Source organism: Pyxicephalus adspersus, chromosome 8 (genome assembly GCF_032062135.1).
Source record: "Pyxicephalus adspersus chromosome 8, UCB_Pads_2.0, whole genome shotgun sequence".
NCBI classification, from domain to species: domain Eukaryota; kingdom Metazoa; phylum Chordata; class Amphibia; order Anura; family Pyxicephalidae; genus Pyxicephalus; species Pyxicephalus adspersus.
Window position 1 is genome coordinate 3,801,214 of NC_092865.1, and position 25,509 is coordinate 3,826,722.

Below are 25,509 nucleotides of genomic sequence, written 5' to 3' on the forward strand. Positions count from 1 at the left end.
AAGAACATAGCCACCGTTTTACACAATGTTAAAAATGTGATGATAGGTCCGCTTTATTAATAATCCCACATTTTCACCCCTTAAACATTTATCACCAGGTGCTACCTTCCTTTTATTAGTGACAACTGTAGGAAACAGAGAAGGTGAATCATCCTAGTGGGGACATAGACAGCAAAAGATCTGGACAAAGTATCTAAGTCTTTTACACTTCCTGCTAAACTTAAAAAAATAAACTGTTGGTATTTCATGCACTCTAATTAAGTCAATGCAAGTGTGTTACACATGCAAAACTTTTATTTCTTCTGGAGGACACAGAAAGGAGTTTAAAATAGCCAGCTGATGTGTAAATACAAGAAACGTACACTAGATGGCAGTAGCACTCACAGATCCAATACAATGCAGAATCTACAAATATCAGCATTGTATAATAAACAACAGCAATACTACACTAAAAACAACAATAAATATTGAAATAGCAAGTTATTGACATGTTGCTTTAACTTTTAATGCATCCTATACTGTAACGATTGCAGTATTCTGTACATTAAAAAAAATTATAACAAATACAAACAGGAAGACACTGTACAGCTTTCTATGAGCAAATAACTATTTATAAATCTGTTTATATCACAAACTTTAAAAGTAAAGAGGTTGCTTTTGATTTAGGACAGTGAGTAGAACCATGCAAAGTGTTCCCAAACCTGCTGTACCTGCAGAGAGGTTGTTTTATCTTAAAGAAAAAGGCCAATTTTATGGAAACTTTGATGCCATTGATGACTTGTTGGCCATTATCACAGGGCATGGAAAAGAGAGATTTGCATGGATTTACCCACTTTCCTAAAATGAGGAATAAATACCTTTATCTTTGCTATTTGTAATGGAAGGAGAGAATTCACTTTGCTAAGTGAACAGCTGTATTCCCTATGTATCTCCTAGATTGTAAGCTCTTCTGGTCAGGGTCCTCTCCACCTCCTGTGTCACTGTCTGTATCTGTCTGCCATTTGTAACTCCTATTTATTGTACAGTGCTGCATAATATGTTGGCGCTATATAATTCCTGTTTATTATTATTATTAATAAATTATACGCATTCTGTTCCAAGAATCTGTGAATGTGGAGTAAAGAATGCCCAGTACAAAAAATTGTACAACTCTGAAGTTTGTTTTCTATCTTTATGGATAGATGGGGTACAGCCAATTTGTTTAAAGAAACAGTGCCCCCCATTATCAGGGTTTTCTTGAACCTTTTTTTTGGAGAGAGTGCACAACATAAGTCCCATAAGCATGTGCAAGGTGATGCATTGTATTACGCATGTGTAGGAGCATGTACTGATATTTCTGACATGTTGTGCTGGATTGTATTGCAGTATACTGTACATGCACAGGGTGCGGTGATGATTTTGGGATGATTTTGATTTTGGGAAGGGGGTGCAATGCACTGCACATGTGCTGGGAATGCTCTGATGTTTCCGGTATTATTGGCTGGATTTATAGGAGCGTGTGCAGAATTTTACTACTGACCTTTATCCCTAAGCCTTCACTTCTGTCTATAGTCCCTAGGGAAAGTGGGAACCATGTGGTGGCTACAATGGGGCTCCATAGAGCCCTTGCAAGTGCACATAGCCACCACCAATTATTTTACTTATAAAGTGCTTATTCAGCTGAATAGAGGATCAGCTAGGAATCCCTGAGCCCCATTGTAAAAATTTTATATATACATACTACTTTACTTTTCAGTACCCCCATTATAGTGCCACCAATATGTGGCCCCTATTAGTCTTCCCTTCACCTCTGCCAGTGATACAAGACCATATAAATGATATTTTCCTCCCATTTCTTGCAGCCACCATGTTTTGGCTCTACAACCTTCCCACATGTCCCGTGCCCCAGGAGTGACCATGATGTGTCAGGAGGAACCAGGGGATGGCGGGCCCCGTACCACGCCAATGGTTCACAGACAGGAAACACAACTCAATTATTTAGAGATACATTTTACCAAGATAACACAAAATATAAAGTGATATTTTACAGCTCTTATCAATAACATTTGAAGAGTTCGTTTTCCTAGGGTACTGTGCGTGCCATGATGAAAGTTTCCTTTCTTTTTTTGTTTTAATGATCTCCTAAGCAGCAGGAAAGGTATAAACTGTGAACTGAATATTTATTTATAGAATGTTGAGAACGAAGGCGAGAGAGAATTTTAGGACGCACCCTGCATTGCCGTCCACCACCCATAAAGACACGAACTTCTTTCAGTAAAACACTCGATATGAAGCGGCCAACACATCACTGTTCTGGAAATGGTTCAAATGGGTCGGAATGTTTTGTTTTAGAAGTGTTTTGTTTGGGGGTTTAGAAAACAGAGAGTATGAAACATTTCTTTGTTTGGAAGGGGAAACAAAATGAATGCCTGTAATATCTATGTATAATATTTATGGATCATTCTTAACAATTGAAGACAAACAATTGCAATTTGGAAGAAACTTCAACACTGTGTATAAAATAACATAAAAAACTAAATTAAACCATGGAGTACGGGTAAGTATATTCTATGGCTGGTGTGTGAATGGGGTCACTCGGTATCGGATCAGAATACCAGTTTGTGGACAACTAACCATTAAACCAGCTTGTTGGACAACCCGTTCCAAAATCATGGCCATGAATATGGGGTTGACGCGTATTTGAGTTTTTAGCAGCCTCAGGTTTTGTGATTCACTCATCTTATTTCTACATTGAATATTCAGGTGGGTGACCACACTTTTCTTTAACGTATGTTGGTCACTTAACCATCCCTCAACACAATATGTGTATAATGTGGGGATGACTTCTGTTTGATTCCATTCTTATATAAGATTGGTGGAGGATATTATAAAGATGGGTTTTAGATGTTTTATCCTAGGAACATTTTATGATTTCTGATAAATACATAATTGGGTCAAAGGTTGGCTTTTGTCTTTAGGAAAAGTTCAGCTGTAAAGTTGCCAAGGGTGCAAAGGGTGGCCACATTATCACCAGTTTGACCAGCTTGTCCTGTGTTTCCCTATACATTGTATATCTCCAGGGTTCCTCCAGAAGTTGCTGGGGGTTCCTTGAGTTTTGGGCAAATTGTGCCTATTGGGTCAGTTGAAGTGACACAAATGTCTATCTGTAAGGGTGACATTCTTCCCAATAGCCAGCAATGTAATAGGAATTCTTCCCACTGATCACCTCACTAATATACTGTGAGCTGAGGATAAAGGAATTATAGAAGGGGGGCCCTGAAGACCTGAAAGTTATTTCAAGAGTTCCCCCATGTAAAAAAGCACAAAGTGCTATACACTAGTGATGAGAGAGAATGCCTCCGGGATTCTTGCAAAAATTTCCTCACACTTCCGATGGTACCACGAAATTTCAGCGAACCGATTTCGCGAAAATATCGGAAGATCAAGGAAATTTTAACAGGATAATTCACAGGGGATTCACAGGATTCCCTGGGAATTCTCCTGTTTTCGATCCCCGGACACTAAAGGTTAAATGGGGACAAGTATCCCCATTCAAAACCTCTAGTGCGAGGAAAGCACAGCACACGATCTTCTCTTTTTATTTTAATGTATTTTTTTTTATATTCGAGCTCGATCAGCGAATTTACACTGGCCATTATGGCTTACAATTTTGGTAAGCGCTAACAGCCGAATTCACCGCGAGATCGAGTTTTAAAAACTCGCTCATGCCTACTATACACGCATGAATTTTATCTCCTGTGCCTGTCCTTTCTTTATGTTATGCCGAGTCTTCATGCAAACACATCGGCGCTCCCACCCATTCAAAGTCAATACGAGGACACCAGAAATGGTAGCAGAGATTTTACTGCTATGACTTTGACCTCAATTAATTCTTTTTTTCCTTGTAACAAAAACACTGCAGACAGAAATTGTGTAGCTGTTTGAGATCACTAAAACAAAATCTTGTGACACATATAGGCCAAACACTGAGCACGGTGCTGGCAGGAAAGCCGAGTGCAGCTCATCCAAACAACATAGTACTTAGTCTATTCAATGGCATTCTTGGCTGCCCACTGGATACAAATTACGCGGGTCACATGATGCGCCGAATGTTGGCTTTTTGCTCTGTGGAGTCGGTGCATTAAAAACAGCAATATTTGCAATTGGATTGCTCACTTTGTGGCCTTTTTAATATTTAATTGCAAATATCTGTATGTTTGATGAATGCAAAAAAAATAAATTTGTATTGTGCTGTGTCCTCTTGCTGCGTTTTTATCATGGGATGATGAATGATTCACCTTTATGTTGTGGAAGTCTGAGAGTGGGAATGGTTGAGAAGTTGTGGAATAGACACAGGGCATGGCTGACACCACTCATACCACGAGCTCATAGGGGAAATGTGGTCAAAGCCCATTGCTGGAGGATTGATTATGATTTTTCTGTACTTGTACGATACAAGGCACTAATGTGAACGTATTCCTGGCCTGCTTTTAATTCTTTATCTGGATCTAGCATGTGCCATGCTGCCATAATGTGATGGAAAACCCAATATGTTACAAGAGTCACCATAACAGGAGGTTAGGGAAAATCTTCCATTCTAGTGAGAGCCCTCAGCCATTCCCCATTGTAGCCAAAACAAGCAAACAAAATGTGATATTGAATACACTGTGGGGGCATCTAAACCCAAAAACAAAGGGGTGACATATTGACGGTCTTTAAATGTGGTGGCTGCATTAGTTTTCTATTCCTCAGATAGCCTAAGAACATCTTGAGAAAATACAGAAGTAAGTTATGTTATCGCCATGATTCTTATTTTATCTGCACTTACAGTTAAGGGGTAATTGAGATGCACGAAGGTGGAGAAGTCTAAAAATAGGATTTTAGAACTCTAAGGTCCAATGCATTGGTGGACTTGGCAGAACTGACTTGGTGCCCTGAGTGCTGGCTATGGAGGGTCCAGGGTCCTCATGCATTGGCACACTTTGCACCTCCCTTTGTCCACCATCACCTAAATATTCCACTAGAGCTTATTTGAGCCTGTTCAGCTTTCATTGATTGAAATAGATCTGGTCCAGGATTGAACAAGTAATAGCAAATGATCTTTCAAATTCCATTTCATGATTGCTGGATGACCCAGGTATAGTTTCTCCTCTCCAGTCTTGGAGAGCTTTAATAATTCAGGCATGTTCCCTGTATGCGGGAGCCTCTGAAATATTGCATTGTTACTTTTTCTATTGGTGCAGGATGACTGGTCTTGTATCCGCCCCCTTCCTGTTGGGCTCCTCCCACAGCTCTGCTCAGGTTAGGTGCAGTTTGTAGTCACCTTTACTTGTATAAGATATAATCAGGGAATATTCTGCACACAAAGTGGATTTGTATCTATTGATGAATACAATGAAAATGTTTGTTTCTGGAGTTTGGCACAACGTCGGTGCCCTCTGGAATATATCCTCAGCCCCTGATTGTTTTTTAGATGCCACCTCTTTGTTCTCTGATGCCCATACCACCAACATCACAATATCAAGTTATACAATCTGTGTGGTTTTCTCATGCAGATTGGTTTTACCCGTTGTGGAAGCCGTGCCAAGCTTTCCGCTGCCAGCAGCGCCACCCTCTTGTGGGTCCTTTGATATTTGGAGCTGCAGGGATTGGTCGTATTCCGGTTCCTCTATAAAACGGGGAGAAGATTTTGGCTCTGAGTTTCCGTGGGGCTGAAAACATGACTAATACAACAAGCTGTTTTACATAAAATGTGACAAAGAGGAACAAAGTGTACGACGAGATGCGAACTGCGTCAGGAAGCTTTCAGATTTTATAGTATCAGAAAACATTTCTGTTGCCGGGGCTTTCTCTGGGTACAGTATGTTTCCATTTTTTTTCAGATTATACACATTTTGAGTCATTGAAAGCATATTAAATCCAAATGACTAAAATCTCATAAAAGTTTTTACATATTAAAATAAATATAGTCATATGTAGTAATGTGTCAGTGTAACATTTCCGGGGATTTTTTAACCCTATCTATGACAATCTGGTTTTCTCTGCAGAAGGACAGAGCCACTTTTGTTCAGACATCCTCCAAGGTCCTCCAACATCTTCTTGGACTCAGGTGCCAGCACAAAGATGACCCAGTCGTGTATATTCATGTAGTTTATATGCAAATATGTCTCAGCTTCTGCTGCTGCCTCTCACCTTGTGATTTATTATATATTTCCAATGTTTCTGTCTGATAAATAAGGGGGAGGAGAGTAGGGAAATGCTACATTTTGCCTGCAACAGACACATTCTGAGCCTGGCCAAAGTCACTTAAATTCTAGATTGTTTTTTACTGCAGTTTTTTTGAAGCTTGCATGACAAATGATGCTGTTTCTGTATAATGTGACCTGTCAATAATATATTTATCCAGACTTGTAATGTTACCGATCTACTTTGATGTAATTTCAGTTCTTTATAAATCTCTCATTGACATAATTCCTGGTGATCCTGCCATGAAAGTTCTTGTGACAAGCTTCTACCAAATGTGCACATGGATTATTTCCTTGCCACCTTGTACCTTGTATGGGACTAGAACTGGCCATGTACATAGCTCAGGCATTGTCTTCCAGCAAGAAGGTCCAGGGCAATGAAATATAGGTAATGCCACAGCAAAATGCTGGTGTCTTGCCATTGCCATGGATCAGCAACACATTTTAAGACCAATTCATTTTGAATTTCATGCCTTGGTTTTCATGATAGAAGTCACTGTTATTGGTCATGCTCCTGGAAGCCAATCCACCATAGCTTTATCTTTGTCATCTCAGAACATTGTGCTCATTAGTATCCCAACAGGTGCAGAATACCAGGTTAGGTATATTTTAGGTTATGAGCTTCCTCTATGCTTCCTCTGTTCTGGTGCATGATGGTGAAACCTGTACCATCAACAGTCACCTGGCATACACAGAACTCATCTGGGTCCAAATCATGAATTTCTAAAAAGGTCACCACACTTCTGAACCCTCCTGTACTTTATAACAAACCTCAGGGCATCCATTGTGAAGAACCATTTCAACTGTTAGGGAATTGGTGTGTGGCACCTCCAAAATATTCCTCAGGCAATATGGACCTTGTTTCAATGTTGGCAATGGTGCATCAACCTCCAGGGGGAATATGTGTAACCTGGTTGCTCTGATCATCAATGGCCACATCATTCATGTGAGTCCAAATAACTTCTGAACGACCCTCATAATACACTAAGCCAGGTCAGAACCTATAAAACAAAGATATTCAAGATCATTTCTGCTAAGAGGGTGGAACTTCAGGGCCCCAACGACCATTTGCGTCCACAGGTCTCAGTAATGGAAATCACCAAATAATATTACAATATAGAAAACCTTTTGTCCACTATGGTTCCTCCAAAGGTTTCTTTGTGGTTCCTTGAGCAGAGATGGATTGGTCTCCTGCTAGCTATGAAAGCAGTGGTTTTAGAGGCAATGCTGAGAAGAAGATGCAGATCCAACTTAATAATTAATCTTTAGCAACCTTGAGAAAATCACTGTATAGACTTTACTTATGGAGCTCTAGACAATTCAATATGACTACGTCTTTGTTATTGCCGATAACTGTACCTATTAGCTACTCAACAGAAGCAGGTGATGGGAATTCCATTACATTGACCATCATTTTGGCTTTTGGTGTGACCTGAAATAAACCAAGACCATGACCAGTAAACAAACAGGCAAAGAATTCCTCTGGGTCTTCCAATGTTCTTCTGTTCCTGTTGTAAGTTTTACATTAACCAATTCACAAACCATAGCACCTGCAAAGATTGGATTCATCAGACAGTATGGACATTGCTTCAAAGCTGGCGATGGTGAATCAAGTGTAACTCGAGTGCTTCAATCATCAATGGCCACATCATTTAAGTGAGTTCAAATACCTTTTATACGACCCTCGTAATATACTAAGCCAGGTCAGGAGCTGTAAAACAAAGATATTCAAAAGCAATTTTGGTTAAAGATTGGAGCTTTGCTGCAGATCCAACTTATTCAATAATCCATAGCCACCTTCCAAAAATCACTGTATAGACTTTACTTATGGAGCTTCAGACAATTCACTATGACTACGTCTTTGTCATTGTGGATAACTGTACCCATTAGCTACTCAACAGAACCAGGTGATGTGGGACATCATTCATACTTTTATTACATTGACCATCATTTTGGCTTTTGGCGTGTTTTGAAGAAACCAAGACCATCACCAGTAAACAAATAGGCAAGGAAGTCATCTGAGTCTTCTCATGTTCTTTCTCATGTTCAACCAATTCACAAACCATAGCACCTGCAAAGATTGGTTTTGTCAGGCAGTATGGACGTTACTTTAAAGCTGGTGATGGTGCATCAAGTGTAACCTGGGTGCTTCAATCATCAATGGCCACATAAACCAGGTCAGGACCTGTAAAACAAAAAGATTTTTAAGACCATTTCTGGTAAGACGATGGAACTTCAGGGCCCCAACGACCATATGCGTCTACAGCTCTCAGTAATGGAAATCACTAAAAAATATTACAATATAGAAGCCTTTTGTCCACTATGGTTCCTCCAGGGGTTCCTCAGGGTTCCTTGAGCAGTGATGGATTGGTCTCTTGGTAACTATGGTAGGCCGTGGTTTTAGAGACAATGCTGAGAAGAAGATGCGGATCCAACTTAATCATTAATCCTTAGCAACCTTCAGAATATCACTGTATTGACTTTACTTATGGAGCTCTAGACAATTCAATATGACTACGTCTTTGTCATTGTGGATATCTGTACCAACTACTCAACAGAAGCAGGTGACCATCATTTTGGCTTTTGGTGTGTCCTGGAGAAACGAAGACCATCACCAGTAAACAAACAGGCAAAGAAGTCCTCTGGGTCTTCTCATGTTCTTCTGTTCCTGTTTCAAGTTTTACATCAACCAAATTAACAAACCAAAGCACCTGCAAAGATTCGTTTCATCAGGCAGTATGGACGTTGCTTCAAAGCTGGCAATGGTGCATCAGGTGTTACCTGGGTGCTTCAATCATCAATGGCCACAAGTGGGTCCAAATACCTTCTGTACGACCCTCGTAATATACTAAACCAGGTCAGGACCTGTAAAACAAAAAGATTTACCTGTAAGAGGGTTGCGCTTCGGGCCCCAACAACCATATGTGCCTACAGGTCTCAATAATGAAAAATATCATGGAATATTACAATAAAGAAGTCCTTGACCACTATGGTTCCTCCAGAGGTTCTTCGGGGTTCCTTTAGCAGTGATGGACTGATCTTCTGCTAGCAATTTAGGAGGTGGTTTTAGAGACAATGCTGAGAAGAAGAATCGGCCCTGACCTTTTTTTTTCATATCCATCTTCAGAAAATCACTGCATAGATTTGATTGAGAAATTTCTATGAATTTGGTTCCTCTGTAAATACCTGAAGTCAGCAGTTGATGTCGGTACGGTATTGTCATTTGGCGAAGGTGGAGACAGATTCTCAGGAATATTTACCGGTCGCCTATATTTAGACAGAGAAGTTAAAATAAATTCTCGTTTTGCTATTTGGGCAGAGTAATATTTTCTCTGTATTCCTGTGATCTCTGCTTTCTCCGCAGAGATGTCATCTCAGAGCAGTCAGCGACCCCGCCACCTGCAGAACCTTCTCAAAGCCGCCTATTCATACCATGAATGCGGTGCGGCTTTTACCTCTAAACCATATTTGGTTTCTCCCCAATGCACCGCAGCGTCTGCTGGTAATATTAATACCACATTGCGGGAGCAAAGCAGAGGTGAAGAAAAACAAGACTGAGATGTTTTGGGATAGACTAGACGAGGAACAATCATGAGACCTGTCAGTGGGCAGCTTTTGAAGAGAACCTGTCATTTTGGTTTTAATTAACACATTTAATGCACAGAACTGTAATTTATTTATTTTTTCTCATGGCCAGAATTGGAAAAGATAGGAACTTTTCCTAGGTTGCTGATGGCAGTCCTGCTAATTCCCAGCAGGGCTGCCTATCTGACAGACCTAGAAAGTAGCCAACAACACAGGACAGGCTGACGACACTCGGCTTAGTGGCTTAGTTGTTTCAGCTTGCAACAGGAAGTGCTGTTACTGGTAGGAACTCCTGGATAGAATCCAATCACAGAATCACAAAATAATATTGGTAATATAATGTAACTGGTATACCTTATACCAAACTACTTCATTGGTAACATTTGGTAAATGATATAAATGTATAGAATTGGATTATGAGAAATATTAAAAAAAAATAAAGTCAAACCTAATCAAAACTTTGGGTTAATTTATGCTTAAAGTGGAACATTCAAAAAAATAAAACTTAAAGTGGCACAAATCACACCCAGCAAGTCTTGCACTGGCTTGACTTTCCTCTTCTTTCTGGTGCTTGCCATTCCATCCAGTTCCACCGTCTTTCTTCTTCTTTTTACGGGTTCTGCCCACTTCACCCGATCATGGACTGAGCAGGCACGGGTTTGGGGCACATGTCTTCCTCCAAATGTAAAAAATCAAAGGAAAGGCCCTGATGACGCATGCCCAATCTTAGACGTGCGGAGAAGGAGCAGCCAACAGCCTCCTGGGATATATGATGCAAGTATCTCAGTATGCTGCAAGTTTCCCCTTCTGTCTTTATTGCCGTGGCAGTAAAGCTGGAAGGGGAGGGAACCTCCTCAAAAAAGTTAAAACAAATATTACAAAGAATTAAAAAACACAATTTTTTCACATTATGTACTAGGAATAGCCACACTCTTATATAATGTTAAAAATGTTCTCATAGGTCCGCTTTAAGGAGGGACTACCCATCTCTTCATATATCCATGAAAAGAGAAAAAAAATGGTCATAGGGGAACTAAAAAGCAGAAATGCAGGTAAACCTGACTAGTGCCAAGCCTGTGGTATATTTACTACTTGTAAAAAGGAACAAAGGAGGCAGAACAGAAGGCTTTTACAGTGGCACTTAGAAATTTAATATTTTAAATAAAAAGATTTATTTAAAAATCTTTATTGTATTCCAAAGAGATTGATTAAAAACTTATACAAAAACAACAAGTATATATAGTTGCACAAATAACAAGGTACACCTTTAACTGAATAAGTCTGAATGGTACTTCAATGGTAAAGTAATATGTCTTCCTTTTCCGACGCGTTTCGCCCTTTTGTTGGGCTTCCTCAGGGGATACAAATAACATCAAGTGCAGACTTGACTTATAGCCTCTTAGGCTGCAATGCGAACTTATATTTTCTAATGTGTACTTTAAAAACAAACATGGTCCATTTCAATAGAAAGAATGACATGGATGGCTATTAAGTTGACACTTGCTTGTAAGCGTTCCCTGGTGGGGAGTGAGATGTAATATGCCAAAACTATTTCAAAGCATCTTGGGTAAAGTAGAAGGCTGATAAACGGACATATTGGTGTAATATAGGTGATGTTTCAAGAGATATTTATTAAATATCATATATTTATTATATAAAATATAATATATTTATTAAAGCTTTCCAAGGTTGGAAAGGATACACTTTCATCATTAAAGCTGGGTAATCCAGCAAACCTGGAATTGATTTGGTAAAGTCATTTGCTATTTGTTGTTTGTTTTCAATCCCGGAACAGATCGATTCCAGGTTTTTTTGGAACAGAACCATTCCAGGTTTTTTGGATCACCCAGGATCACTGGTTCTGTGTCATCTCCAGTTTTGGAGAGCTTTATTTAATCAGGCCCAATATAGGAATGTGGTGAAAATGGAAACTTTAACTTTCATGTTGATAGGAAGTGAGGAGGAGCCAAGGGAAAAAGGCAAAATGTAATTAAACTTTAAGCTGTTTTCATTCTCCTTCATACTAATAATCAATGAAGTCAACAACCTATGAATCGTGTTGAGTACTTTGCTGTGTCACATGGCAGCATTACCTCCTTTTCCTAGAAAAAAAAGCTCATTTCTGGGGTAATTTTCTTGGCTGGCCCCAGGCCGTTACTCTTCCATCCATCTCTCAGCGCAAACATTTGCTCTTTGAACTTCAGACCACAAACTATTGACTTCTACCACATTCTGGGTTGCATAACATGGTGTGTCAGCCTTCACACAACAAGGAACGAGGAGGATCGGGCCAACGAGAGAAAGAAAGAGGTGAATTCGCCACGCTTGTTGGTTCAGCACGCAAATGATCTTATCAGCCGTCCAAATCAGCCTACAATGAGTGATGGGGAATATTTCTTTAATTAGGTTGTGTGGATTACTCGCTATCATAATTATTTCCTGATGTATTGAGTAAAATGCAAACATATGGGAGGGTGAAATGCACAGGGCCAGGGGGATGGGGGGAGGGTTTTGGGGTGGCGAGGGGATTTGAAACGCAGGGGTACATAGGGTCAGAAATTGCGTGTGCTCGGATCCTGAGCGATTTTACAGTATGTTTTTATTGGATCACGTTTACACCCTGAAGGGATAACAAAAACACGACTCGAATTAGGGGTGTAGTTTAAAAAAAAAACCTTTAAACTTTTTTTTAATATTTTTGTACTATCTTTTTTGTTTGTTAGTCTGTGTGTGTATGGAGGGGAACGTGGCGCGCTCGCTGCTATGATCAAAACTATCATCGTTGAAACCCCTGCAAAATAAACGGGAGACGTTGATGTATATTTTTATATTGTTTACAATTGTAAGTTTGCGCAGATTTTATATTCAGCCTTAAAGAAAACATTTCAGCAGAAGTAGAGGAAGAGATACACAGAGCTAACGGGAAGCAGATGTGAGCTTTCCTGAAGAAGAGAATTCTATCGTGAGTTCAGGGCCTTACTGTAGTGGAATTATAATGCTGAGATAGCAAATATGGTGGAATTATTGGCAGAGATCAGGAATCTTATAAAAACTGTAATTTGTCCTTCTATCTAGTCTATGCAACCTATCTAGACACTAGAGACCTGTGAATTCATTGGCAATGCAACTTGTCCATTCAAATGTACGCCAGAATGGTTACACCCACCAGGAGTTCCAGGATATACTGATTATACTTGGATAAACAAGGATATAACAGATGTAGGGTTTTTATACTTGTGTTTGCCTTTCCAGCTTTTGGGTAAAATGGGGTAAAAAATGAATTAATTTCTTTTTTTCATTCAGCAGACGTACAGTGTCCTGAGACAGACTGCTATTTGGAACGACTCTGCCCCTCTATGGCGAAGCTCTATATTACGGGAATGGTGTAAGATTCACAGCCTTGGCTTGGATTCCCTAACCAACGTATTGGATTTCATTGCCTAAAGCAAACCCAACATCTATTGTTTAGCAAGTCTGTCATCAAACCTCACTGTATAAAGTTTTTTAGGCCAGTGCTTTTTTGTTAATCCGTTGTAGAGTTTTTGCCGCCATAGTCAATGATGCCAAACCATGGCGTCACATTTAGCAGCAGCATGCCACACTTCTTCATGGGGTGCCTATCGGGTCTGTTCATCCCACCAGCAGCGCATACAAAGACAGGGCTGGCAGCCTAAATGGACATCTGTAAAAAGAAAATTGTTCATAAATTGTAAATATTGTGCCCAAGGAAGTCCCAGGAACACAGAAACAAGTTGGTTTGTTCCAAGGGTTGTATTCTATGAGTTCATGGGTGTGCCAAAAAAAAGGCTTGCTGCATGGTGCATTGAAAATTTGCTGTAGAAGATAGAAATTAAGTGGACCTTTTGTTCAAAAGGAAGACCTGCCACCTAAATATTTTGGGAAACATAAAAGACCCACCAGGTTGCCCTGAAGGTACAAGGGACATCAACCAGGGCCATAAATCCTGCAGACTGGGCAGTCCCACCCCGATAATCACCAGCTATTGAGGACACTGCCAGTATTAGTAGTTCTGTATTTTATTTTACCTTATATATAACATTTTCCTTCAAGAACCTTCCTGATTACCCCTTGATCTAATCATGTCTGGGTAGCAGTGACCATAACAGATAATACAAAAGAATACAAAGACAGGTTAGATCAGTTTTCCTAAACCAGGGTTCCTCCAGAGTTTCCTGAGGGTTCCTTGAACAATGAACAGTTTGTGACTAGTTAGTTTAACTGACACCAATGACACTCATACTGTAGTACACTTACAGTCTCCCAAATACCTCTGAGGAAGCCCAAGAGGCGAAATACGTCAGCTTAGAGACCTCAACCCAATCAGTTCTCCATTTTACATTAGGAGTTCCATGACTAGTTATACGGCTCACAACACATATCTATGAACTGATATTACCTTATTATGTAATGACCAAGCTACCTACGCTCTGAAAGTACACAGTAGCAATTTGTTGAAAACCCATTGTTGTTGAGTGTATACCTCATGTCATTTTTCTGTATGAATTCCACAACTTAATTTTGTACTAACTTTCTGTATATACAAAACTTTACTTTGACCACACAAAACCCTTTCTTTTTTCTCTTTTTTACATTTTGGCCATCTGTTAGGGTGACAGCATTCCCAATGGCCAGCAATGTAAGGGGCATTCTTCCTTCTGACCTCCAAGTTGTGAGCTGAGCATATGGAACTTATAGCAAGGTTCCCTGAAACTTTGTTTTAAAGGGATCCTCCATGCTATAAAGTTTGAGAAACCTTGAGTTAGAGGCTAAAAGAAAGGTGGAAGTAGGACAGGTTAGAGATTGGTAATTCATTGGCAAGTCTTAAAGACCCCCCCTCCAAACAAAAAATGCAAATCAGTGCAAATCAATAAAGCTGTGATTGAATATAAATCTATGTGGCCTGAAGAAGAATGCTGGAATGGTACATGAGAAAATGAAGGAAGCCATGATGAAAGGAAGGAAAGTAATGGTAGATACACATTCTGGCCTCCTCAAGTATTGATCTTCCAGACTTTTCTCACTTTGGGTCTCCATTTTACTCATTCTTCCCAAGCTTCCCATCATATCAACTGAACTGCAAAGGCATCTTTAGAATTTTATGACAAATGTGAATGGCCTTAGTCTTATTTTCCACAATCAAACCCAATCATGTTCCTTCTATAAGTCACTCCGTTGTGTCCAAGATGTCAACACTTGATAAAACTCCATCTTAGGTATGCCCATTGTTTATGGATATCAGAAATTTGGAAACCCCATAGCCAATGGTACATTTTCCAGAATTAACCACATAGATTCCTCTTTTTTCCATGGTTTCAGAAGTACGAGCACTTTAATTGGTCATTATGGGGCAACCTCAATTGGCACACAAAACGAGGCAGAACAAATTATTACCATCTTATCAGCACTTACCCACCGAACAGACTTTTCCCGACACAGTCTGAAGTCTAGGTCTGGTGATGTATGTTTTCATAGTATTGTTTCATTAACTGACTGCACTGTAAGGCACAGGTCACCGGTAATTTACAACATCATTCTTCAAAAGTACACGGAGTCAAGTTACCCCCAACCATTTATCTAGGGGATGATTGTACATTAAACGTTCAAACTCCAATGTACAGGTGCAAATAATCACCAAGGTCTTAATGATTTAGGCAATTTGAGAATGTGATGCTGAACTCAAATCACAATTTTTCAAAGTGCTTTCTATTTAAATGGCTATTTTCTGTGAATATTTACAACTTTGCCGTAGAGGGGCTGTTATTTTTGGATTGGCTGACTGCTACGGCATGGACTTCTTGGGTCATTTTAGGGGAAAAGGACTGTTTGGTACCGGGAGGGGATTAACTTGTTCTAACATTTATTTAACAGTCACAGAGTGTTTCATCAATCACGATTTTATCAGTTTTGGTTGGGCCTTGAAATTTATTATGAGAGCTATTTTGGGAATGAAGGGTTTGTATGGTAACGTCCATGTTTTATAGGCGTGCTAAAGAAAATTTGACTTCTATTCCACTGAAATAATTTGTTATTATTTGATTACAAAAAGGGCAGATTTAACTGGAATTGTTTGTTTTTTGTCACTTATATTTGGAAATGTTGGGTTTGTCAACAATTTCTCAGAAATAAGCCAGAGAGAAATGTGTATTTTGGCTGACTATATTTGAGTATCTATTTTATGAACAGCAGGAATTGGTGCAATTTACTGGGTCCATGTCACGAGCCACGGATAAATCTTTGGAATTCTCCAAGCTTGCCAATGGTCATTTCATTAGATAAACCCAATGCCACGTTGGACCTCCTTTCTGTGAAAATTCTACGTGTAATCATCAGGGTACTAAAATTGCTTCATGTTGACTTCATTGCATTTTATATTTTCTACGTAATGACCCCAAAGTAAAGCTAGTTTCATATCTATGTGGTTGTGATATTGCAGTTGCTTAGATATATATATAGATAGGGGTCAGGTGGCTCCTTGAATGGGCTTCTTCTATAAGTCAGTGAACAAAATGATGTCCTTGAACTTTTTTATTTTCATTCAAATTGCAACAGAGGGTACATTTGGTATGCAGCACTGGTGCATTGGGAGATCATTTAGAAAGATTGGCACTACGGAAGCACCACATGGATGGGCCTGGGACATCCACCAGTTTAATGCTGAACTCTAGTCATCACCTTTAATGTACCGTCACCTTCTCCCACCTTGCCATGCCCCTTGGTGCTTTTTATAATGACCCTGACTCCATACTGTGTAATGCCCCTTTTTCTGCAACATCATTATAGGGGCTGCACAAAGTCTATCCAGAGAAGTCTCTGCCAGTCTCTGTGGCCAGTGACCAATCAGAAACAGGGGGTATAGTAGTTCAGAAAAAAGGATGATTCCCCCTATTTATCACAATCACCCTGCTTATCGCTAGTGCCATATGTGGTTCTGAAGCCACATACACACGTGCAATATTTGTCATTGGAAAGGATCTTTCACGATCCTTTCCAATGACTATTATTGCACGATGCATGAACGAGTGTTGTACATACATCACCGTTATGCTCTATGCAGAGGGGATGGGGAGAGTGACGGAACGGCATCCCGCTGCGCACTCTCGCCCTTCCCTTGCATTAGGATCGTTCGTTGTCCATGGATCTGCCAGGACGGTCATTCGGACGATGGATGACTGACACTGTACACACGCCAGATTCTCGCCCAATATCGGCCCTGAGTCGATTATCGGGCGAGAACCATTGGACGTGTGTACGTAGCTGTCTGCAGGCTCGCTGTACATTATAGAGTGCAGACAACCATATGTCACTATCATTTACTGAAATCAAAAAAAACCTCTTTTCTGTGTTAACACTAATCTGTGGAAAACTTGCTCCATACCTCTCCCCCCTATGCCGAGCTCATCGCAAAACAGTTTTAAACTCATCCTCCTATCAGCTCTTCTCTGGTACTGCTGACAGGACAATAAATCACAAGCATATCGGCTCTGTGTTATTGCAGTTATTGCTTTGTGATCCTACTGAATGGAGGTTTAGCAGAGGTCTGTGCAAAATAAATCCAATGAAAACAAAATTGTGAACAGAGGATATTTTACAGCTCACAACACTGCTTCTCACACACTGTATCAGCACATAATTATTATTAGGTGAACTTAATTTGCTTGCAGATCATATGAAGCTGAGACTAAACAGCTGACAGTACAGAAAACAAAAAGCTTAATGGGGGGGCAAGACCGTGGTGTGCTGGATGATCCTTGTAGTCCATTATACAAAAAATGAGGTGGGCTCACAATATCTGCTGCAGTTTCTAAAACTTGATGTGTGGTCCTTGGTGCAAAGAAATGGGACTAATTACTTTTAGCCAGGACTATCTACAAGTGTGCCAAAAAATGTAAGGCTGGATTCCAACTTTTATGCGGCGCACTGTATCACATGCCATGGGGTTTGTATTGTTCTGTATTGTACAATATATATAACACTGAGCAGTGTGTGGAGGTGCAATGCACACGTTACTGTAATTCCCTGTAAAATGCACATCATATGTTACAGTACAACCACCAATGTATCCAAATGGGCCCGAAACAACTGCATTACCCTAAAGACGCACACAATACCACTCCCTCCTAAAAAAGAAACATAAGACTTTTTTAATTTCTCAGAAAATTTTTACCAAGTGACTAATATTCGTTTCGATTCGTTTTATTTTGCCGATAACGTCTGACGCAACGATGCCGGCTAGTTTTATAGATTTACATCGCCTTGTCTTTTAACACAAAATCAGATGAGTCACTTCTGGGATAAATCAGCAGAGATACGGAAAGATATTTAGCATTTCGGGGGACACCCTCTGCACATATTTGTGAGTAAGGATAAACAGAAAATAGTGATGACTCAGGCCGTCCAGCAGCGTCCTCGCCGTAGGAACGAAAGAGATTCGAGACAAATATTTGGTCCTCGTCCAGAACATACAGCTGCTGACCCCGGTACCTGCTCCCAACACCCGTATGGATGGCGCACGCTGGAAGAAGGACCCCTGCCACCACATGGGCCTCGTCTTCTTCTCGTTATTTCTGCGGCTTGGAGGAGCGCTGGGGGACGGCGACAAGAAAAATAATCATCTCATTCCGTCTAATCCTCGGAGGATTTCGGACGCTCTTCATTCTACGCTCTGCAAGGAAAAATGAGCGATTGACTGAAACCTTCGGATTCTCTCTATTCTCACTTCTGGGGGGATTTCATTTCAAACAAATGTAAACTGAATCTTTATGACATCTGTCTGAACTGCAGGATAATCAAATATTGGTAGATAAGGAAACTTCATAGGAAAATATAAATGTATAATGTAATAAATTAAAAAGGTCTATCTATGTAATAATAATATTATTATTAAGCAGTATTTATATAGCGCCAACATATTACCAGCGCTGTACATTAAATAGGGGTTGCAAATGAGAGACAGATACAGACAGTGACACAGGAGGAGAGGACTCTGTCCCAAAGAGCTTACAATCTATCTGTCAGCTTATCTAACATTAATGCTTTTAGTTGAGTTATTATATAGTAGGTTTCCTAAAGGCTGCCATACTCTATGCCAACAATTCCAAAGTTCCAAAGTTCCTCCAGAGGTTGCTAGGAGTTCCCCCCTGTGTTGCTGATTGACCTTCACTTTGACAAAAATCAGAAGTGCCCCCCACCATATATTAGTGCTGCCTATGTGTATAATAAGCAGAGGGCATTGCTCCTATTGGATGCTGGTTGTCACTGGTTTACATGAGAGTATGGGTAGAGCTAGAGTTTTGGGTGCTCTGTTGGGCTGGTCAGTTGGGTGCTTGGCAGTTTTTATCAGGCAAACTTTGGGTCATGCACCCATAGACTAGTATATGACCACCTTTACTCAGACAGATTTTATAGACTTGCAAAGACCTTAATTATTACCTTCATATTTTTTGGTGTAGAGCAGGGGTGTCAAACTCTGGCCCGTGGGCCAAATCTGGCCCATAACATCCTTTTTTTGGTACCCAAAACAATCCTAAATATGAATTGCAACTGTGTATTTGAGTTTGACACCCCTGGTGTAGAGAAACAAGACAAGTTTGCTAAAAGTCTCTCCTTGGAATAGCGCATGCTGGAAAATGGACCCCCGCCATACCAGGGCATGATTGGCGAACCTTTGCACCTTGCTAAGGGCAGCCTAAAGGATAATTTCACTTAAAGACAAAGTGCAGCTGTCATATTTGACCCCTTACCCTGAGCTGAGCTAACTCACCCATCCTCACCCTAAAAAGATTTTTTTAGGATTAACTGTACGCTACATACAGAGACACAGTCTTCCCTGCCCCAGGCTCTTCTGCATATTACAGCCCTCTATGACATCTATGGATCTGTGTCCTGGACCCAAAGACTATCCCATAGAAGCACTAAATTAAATGCTGCTCAGTGTTCATTATCATGTAATCATTTTCTAAAATAAAACAATGCAAGTATTCAAATTTAAATTGGTATCATCCTTGCAGTCTACATGAAGCAGCAAAGGAGCCAATCAGGGGGACTGCAATGCAAGGAAAATGTTATAGGGGAAGAGGGAAAGGAATTGGTATCATCCTTGCAGTCTACATGAAGCAGCAAAGGAGCCAATCAGGGGGACTGCAATGCAAGGAAAATGTTATAGGGGAAGAGGGAAAGGAGCAGCAAGTGGGAAAGTAAGTGGGAAAGGAACAGCAAAGAAATACATTTTCTCCCATGCTAAACCGGGCTGTACTGTGTGTCAGAGCTGTGTATATCTCAGATATAAAAGACAAAAATACAAATCACTTGGCAGATAAAAAAGCATCATTTGTATTGAGCTTTTGCCTGGAGTTCATTATTAAAGAGCACACAGGAAATATTTGAAAAACTATTTAGGACTCAGTGAAAGCCCTCACTACTTCCCACCATTCCATATCCCCCTCCTATTGTGTGACCCTTCCTCCACCTCCTAGATTGTAAGCTCTTCGGGGCAGAGTCCTCTCCTCTTCCTGTGTCACTGTATCTGTCTGTTAATTGCAACCACTATTTAACGTGTAGCACTGCGTAATATGTTGATGCTACATATATCTTTCTTATTAATAATAATAATAATAATAATATTAATAATAATGAAAGGTGCAAATCCAAGCCCATTAGGAATCTGCTGTATCAAAATGAATATTATTCTGAATCCTGAAGTCTAGGGAATGCCATGAGAAACAGCAGTGTTCATGGAATGTATTCTGCGCTATTGATTTCTTTCTGTTAATAGCGGTAAAGCTTTTCTTTCTCATGCTAATATTACCTAACACATCTATCACTGATTTGTATTATAGAGGAGAGATGGTGTTTGAATGTTTTATATACTGCAATGCACCTCCATGACTTTTTTTCTCCATTGACGAGTAGCATTGGCTTAAGTTCCTCCAGGAACAATATAAACTACAAAATGTTGGTTGCTTCTAATCGCATTCCATTCCATTAGGGATTTGGCAGTGATGATCCTTGCAACCTCCATGGTATAAATAAACTGGGAATGTGGCCCCTGGCTGGGATCTGTAACCATTAACTCTTTGGCTGCCTGGAAGCTGCTTTGTATTTATAGAACATTGGTGGGTGAATAGCCATGGAGGAACCAGGATCATAGATGGAGGCCGGAGACATTCCAGGCATTCTCTGTGTCATGTGATTGTAGGACGAGTGTACGATGATATGAGATCTCTTTATGTTACACTTTGTTCATCTTCTATAATTATCCCTGATGACTTAAATCTGCACTCAGCGAGTCAATCTGAGGATTATAAAATAACTCTTCAGCTTTGTAGCTCTGGAATGTGAAGATGATGGTGGTTAGGTCATAACACTCTCATCATCTCAGGTTCTCAAGGACCTGAAAAGTTCCAACATGTTCTCCCAATAACATTACTAAACTCCTCAACTCACAGGAGAGAAGGCCAGCGTTATGGCTGTGTAATTTGTAAAGAACTTACGCAATGAGAATGTAACAGAAGATGGTTGGTTCATTTCAGAAAGTCAAATGGAGGTCAAAAGCTGATCAAAGGAATGCTAGAAGAAGGCCAACTGAATGGGAAAATTAGGTCACAAACAGTCAGAAGACTACAGGTGAAAATGAGGTCAACAGAAGAAGGTCAACTGCAGGTAAAATGAGGTAAGCAGCACATCACAAGGTCAACTGCAGGTAAACATTAGGTCAACAATAGTCAGAAGAAGGGCAACTACATGGAAAAATGAGGTCAACAGAAGAAGGTCAACCTCAGGTAAAAATGAGGTCAACAGCACATCTGTAGGTCAACTGCAGGTAAAATGAGAACAACAGCAGTCAGGAGAAGTCACCTGCAGGCAACAATGAGATTAGCAGCATGTCAGAGGAAGGACAGCTACAGGTAAAAATATGGTTAAAAGAAGAAGGTCGACTGCAGGTGAAAATGAGGTGACCAGATTGTCAGAAGAAGGTGGTCAACTGGAGAAGGAAAAAGTTCAACTGTAGGTTAAAATGAGGTCAACATTATGTTAAAAGATAATCACTTATAGGTAAGAAGGCCAACAGCAAGTGAGAAGAAGCCAGCTGCAGGTAATATAGAGGTCAACAAAAGTCTGAAGAAGGTCAACTACAGGTAAAAATTAAGTTAACAGCATATCACAAGGTCAACAGTAGGTAAGAATGAGATCAACAGCAGTTAGAAGAAGGTCATCTATAGGTAAAAAAAAATGAGGTTACAAGCATGTAGGAAGGTCAACTACAGGTAAAAAATTAGGTCACCAGAAGAAGGTTAAGTGCAAGTAAAAATGAGGTTACCAGCATGCCCAAAGGTCAACTGCAGGTAAAGATGAGATCACCTGAATGTCAGAAGAAGGTGGTCAACTAGAGTCAGAAGAAGGTCAACTACAGGTTAAATGAGGTCAGTAACATGTCAGAAGAAGGTCACTGACTGGTACAAATGAGATCAACAGCACATCAGAAGATCAACTGCAGGTAAAAAAGAGGTCAACAGAAAAAGTCAGGGTGGGTTAACAACATATCACCTATAGGTACAAATTAGGTTAACAAAGTGTCAGAAGAAGGTCAACTACAGGTAAGGTCAACATGTCAAAAGGTCAACAGTACATAAAAATGAGGTCAAGAGCAGTCCAGAAAGAGGTCATCGGAAGGTTAATGCACATGTAATAGTTTTGGTCATTGGCACAAGCCCTAAAGGCACCCAGTTACAAACTTTGTCAACTTCAAAATATATATGATTTACAAATATATAAGCAGAGTTTACCTTCTGTGTGAACCTAATGTCAGAATAATCCATAGATCCAAAGGTCCCAAGAATGTCAACCTGGATAAGGTCTCATGCTGCCTGTCAGCCATCTCATCATGGATGTCTGACCGATTCCTGAAACTCAACCTGGATAAAACAGAACTCATCATCTTCCCCTCCTCTAATTCCAAATCCCCCCTGACATATATCTAACTGTTAACAACACTGTTATTCGGCCCTCCCCTCAGGCAAGTTGTCTTGGTGTCACCTTTGACTCGGCCCTCTCATTCACCCCCCATATTCAGAACATTTCCAGGTCCTGTCACTTTCACCTACGCAACATCTCCAAAATACGCCCCTACCTGTCCCCTGAGACCACCAAACTCCTTGTACACGCTCTTATCATCTCCCGTCTGGACTACTGTAACATCCTCCTCTCTGGTATTCCACTAACCCGACTCTCTCCTCTACAATCTATTATGAATGCTGCAGCCAGACTCATCCATCCTTCCCTCCGCTCCTCTTCGGCTGCATCTCTTTGTAGTTCTCTCCATTGGCTTCCATTTCACCTTAGAATCAAATTTAAGCTCCTGTGCTTTGCCTTCAAACCACTCCACAGTTATTGTACCACTTACATTTCTGACTTGGTAAAAAGATACTCCCCCAGCCGCTCTCTCCGCTCCTCCAATGACCTACTAATGACTTCCTCACTCATAACCTCATCACAAGGACGGATACAAGTCTTCTCTAGAGCTGCCCCAACTCTCTGGAATGGTCTTCCTCGTCCTATTCAGCTTGCTCCTACTGCTCATTTAAAAGAGCACTCAAACTTATTTTTTCTTCTGTCTTTTGAAACCATCACTACTTCCCACCACTACATATCTCCCAACCTATTGTGTGTGAAATTCCCCCACCTACTAGATTGTAAGCTCTTCGGGGCAGGGTCCTCTCCTCCTGTATCACTGTCTGTATTAGTCTGTCATTTGCAATCCCTATTTAATGTACAGCACTGCGTAATATGTTGGCGCTATATAAATCCTGTTTATTAATAATAATAATAATAATAATAATAATAATAATTGCAGCTCACCAGTCATTAGAAGTGGTAATGGTATGTAGGGGAAATCTTGTAGCGGTATTCTCCTATCTTAACATTTTAAGATTTCAGTTTAGCGTACTGGAATTTACAAGGACACATTTTTGGGTGTATTCTATACAGAAAAATGTACTTAGCCTGATAAAGAAGACTAATGCAGCCATCACATCTAATAACAGGCAACTCATAGTACAATGAGAATTTATCCTTAAGTTAGGTTACTTTAAAATGTTTTTATTTTGCTCCTAGTTGGGCTTTGATGACAACTTTCCTTTAAAATGTTTTCTTTTCTCTGATGAGGAGGAAGGAAATACTACTATCTGCCTTCCCAGTAAAGCATCAAAGCGGCTGAACAGAAATTGTTACCGTCATGAATCACAAATAAAGAATGACTTTCATGATTCACGTTTGAACTTGGCTCGATCTCATCAATGCTTTGAAGGATTAATCGTATTTTTATTTTTGGCAAAAGTAACCAATAAGTGTTCTCAACAAAACATCTTGAAAACAACACCCGTACTTTAAATAAATACATTCTACAGTCCCCCTGTGTTGACTTAAACAAAGACAACATGTTGTTGGTTGGAGGCTCCACCACAAAGTGCGTAGGTCTTTGCGCACTCATGCTACCCTCACCTCGTCCTCCCCCAGCGTTGTGCATGAGACTTCCGTTGGCCGTGTGGAGCTGAGTCACTTCTGCCACCCTCAATTTGCCCTTTCTTGCAGAATTAAGTCTTGTTTTAATAGTTCAGTGGCCAAAGTGAAATGTACGACTGAGCCAAGAGCAATAAATCAGCAGCCTTTGAACTTGCCTTGGCCTGAAATCGTGCTTAATGGCGTTGCCGTCTAACCTTGGTTCAGCTTGTGGTTTTGGCATGAAGCTGATTCATCTTTTTTTCCCTCCCTGATACAAAACTTCTAGGACAGCCTGGAAAGCCAAGTGCTAAATTTAGTTAATGAAAACTTATTTTGCAGAGCAAGACCGTTTTTTTGTATGATATTCTTTATTTTCAATTTTTCAAAAATATATAACAATAAAAATTTACCGAAACAGGAACAAATAGCAAGTTACATGAGTGCTTGTTACAAATATGTACAACATATAGGTGGAAGGAAAGAAAAGATGGATTTTTACGGCAACGTACTAAGATTTACAAAAGTGTAATAGCATTCTAAGCTATACAGGGCTAAACTGAGCTAAAGGTGAATCGTTAAAGGAAAATAGTACAGTATACATCATTGGTTATCCATTTTACATAGTTATCTCAGATGGTATTCAAAATTTATAGTTATCTCAGTTTACCGAAGCGTTTCACTGCATAGGGCAGGCGGTAGAGACTGAACTAAACAGATATAATGTAAAGGTAGTTACAATTATGATCCAACAATGAGGTCAAAACTAAGGATAGAGATAGGTATGGTACATTGAATGGAACAGATATATAGCGGTACATTTTACAATCGGTAGTGCAATCGATATTATATTTTAGGTGTGATAATATAATAAATTAAGTTATAGTAATCTAGCATATTAAAAGTCCAATGGTAATTGGGTGTACAATTTAATACATAGCATAGACAAAGATAAGTGTGTCTAATTTGAAACTGTTTCAAGCAGAGGCGGTCCATGTGAAATCTTTGGTGGTGTGCGCCTGTGGCACCCCCAAGCCGTGTCCTTCTCCTGACCCCAGACCATGTCGCGGGCCATGTCTCCTATACGGATTGTAGGCTCAGGGTGGTGGGCAGGTTCTGGCATCATGACGTCACTCTCAAGTTGGAAGTTTCTTCCCCATTTGAGTGACACACAACTCCCCAGCTC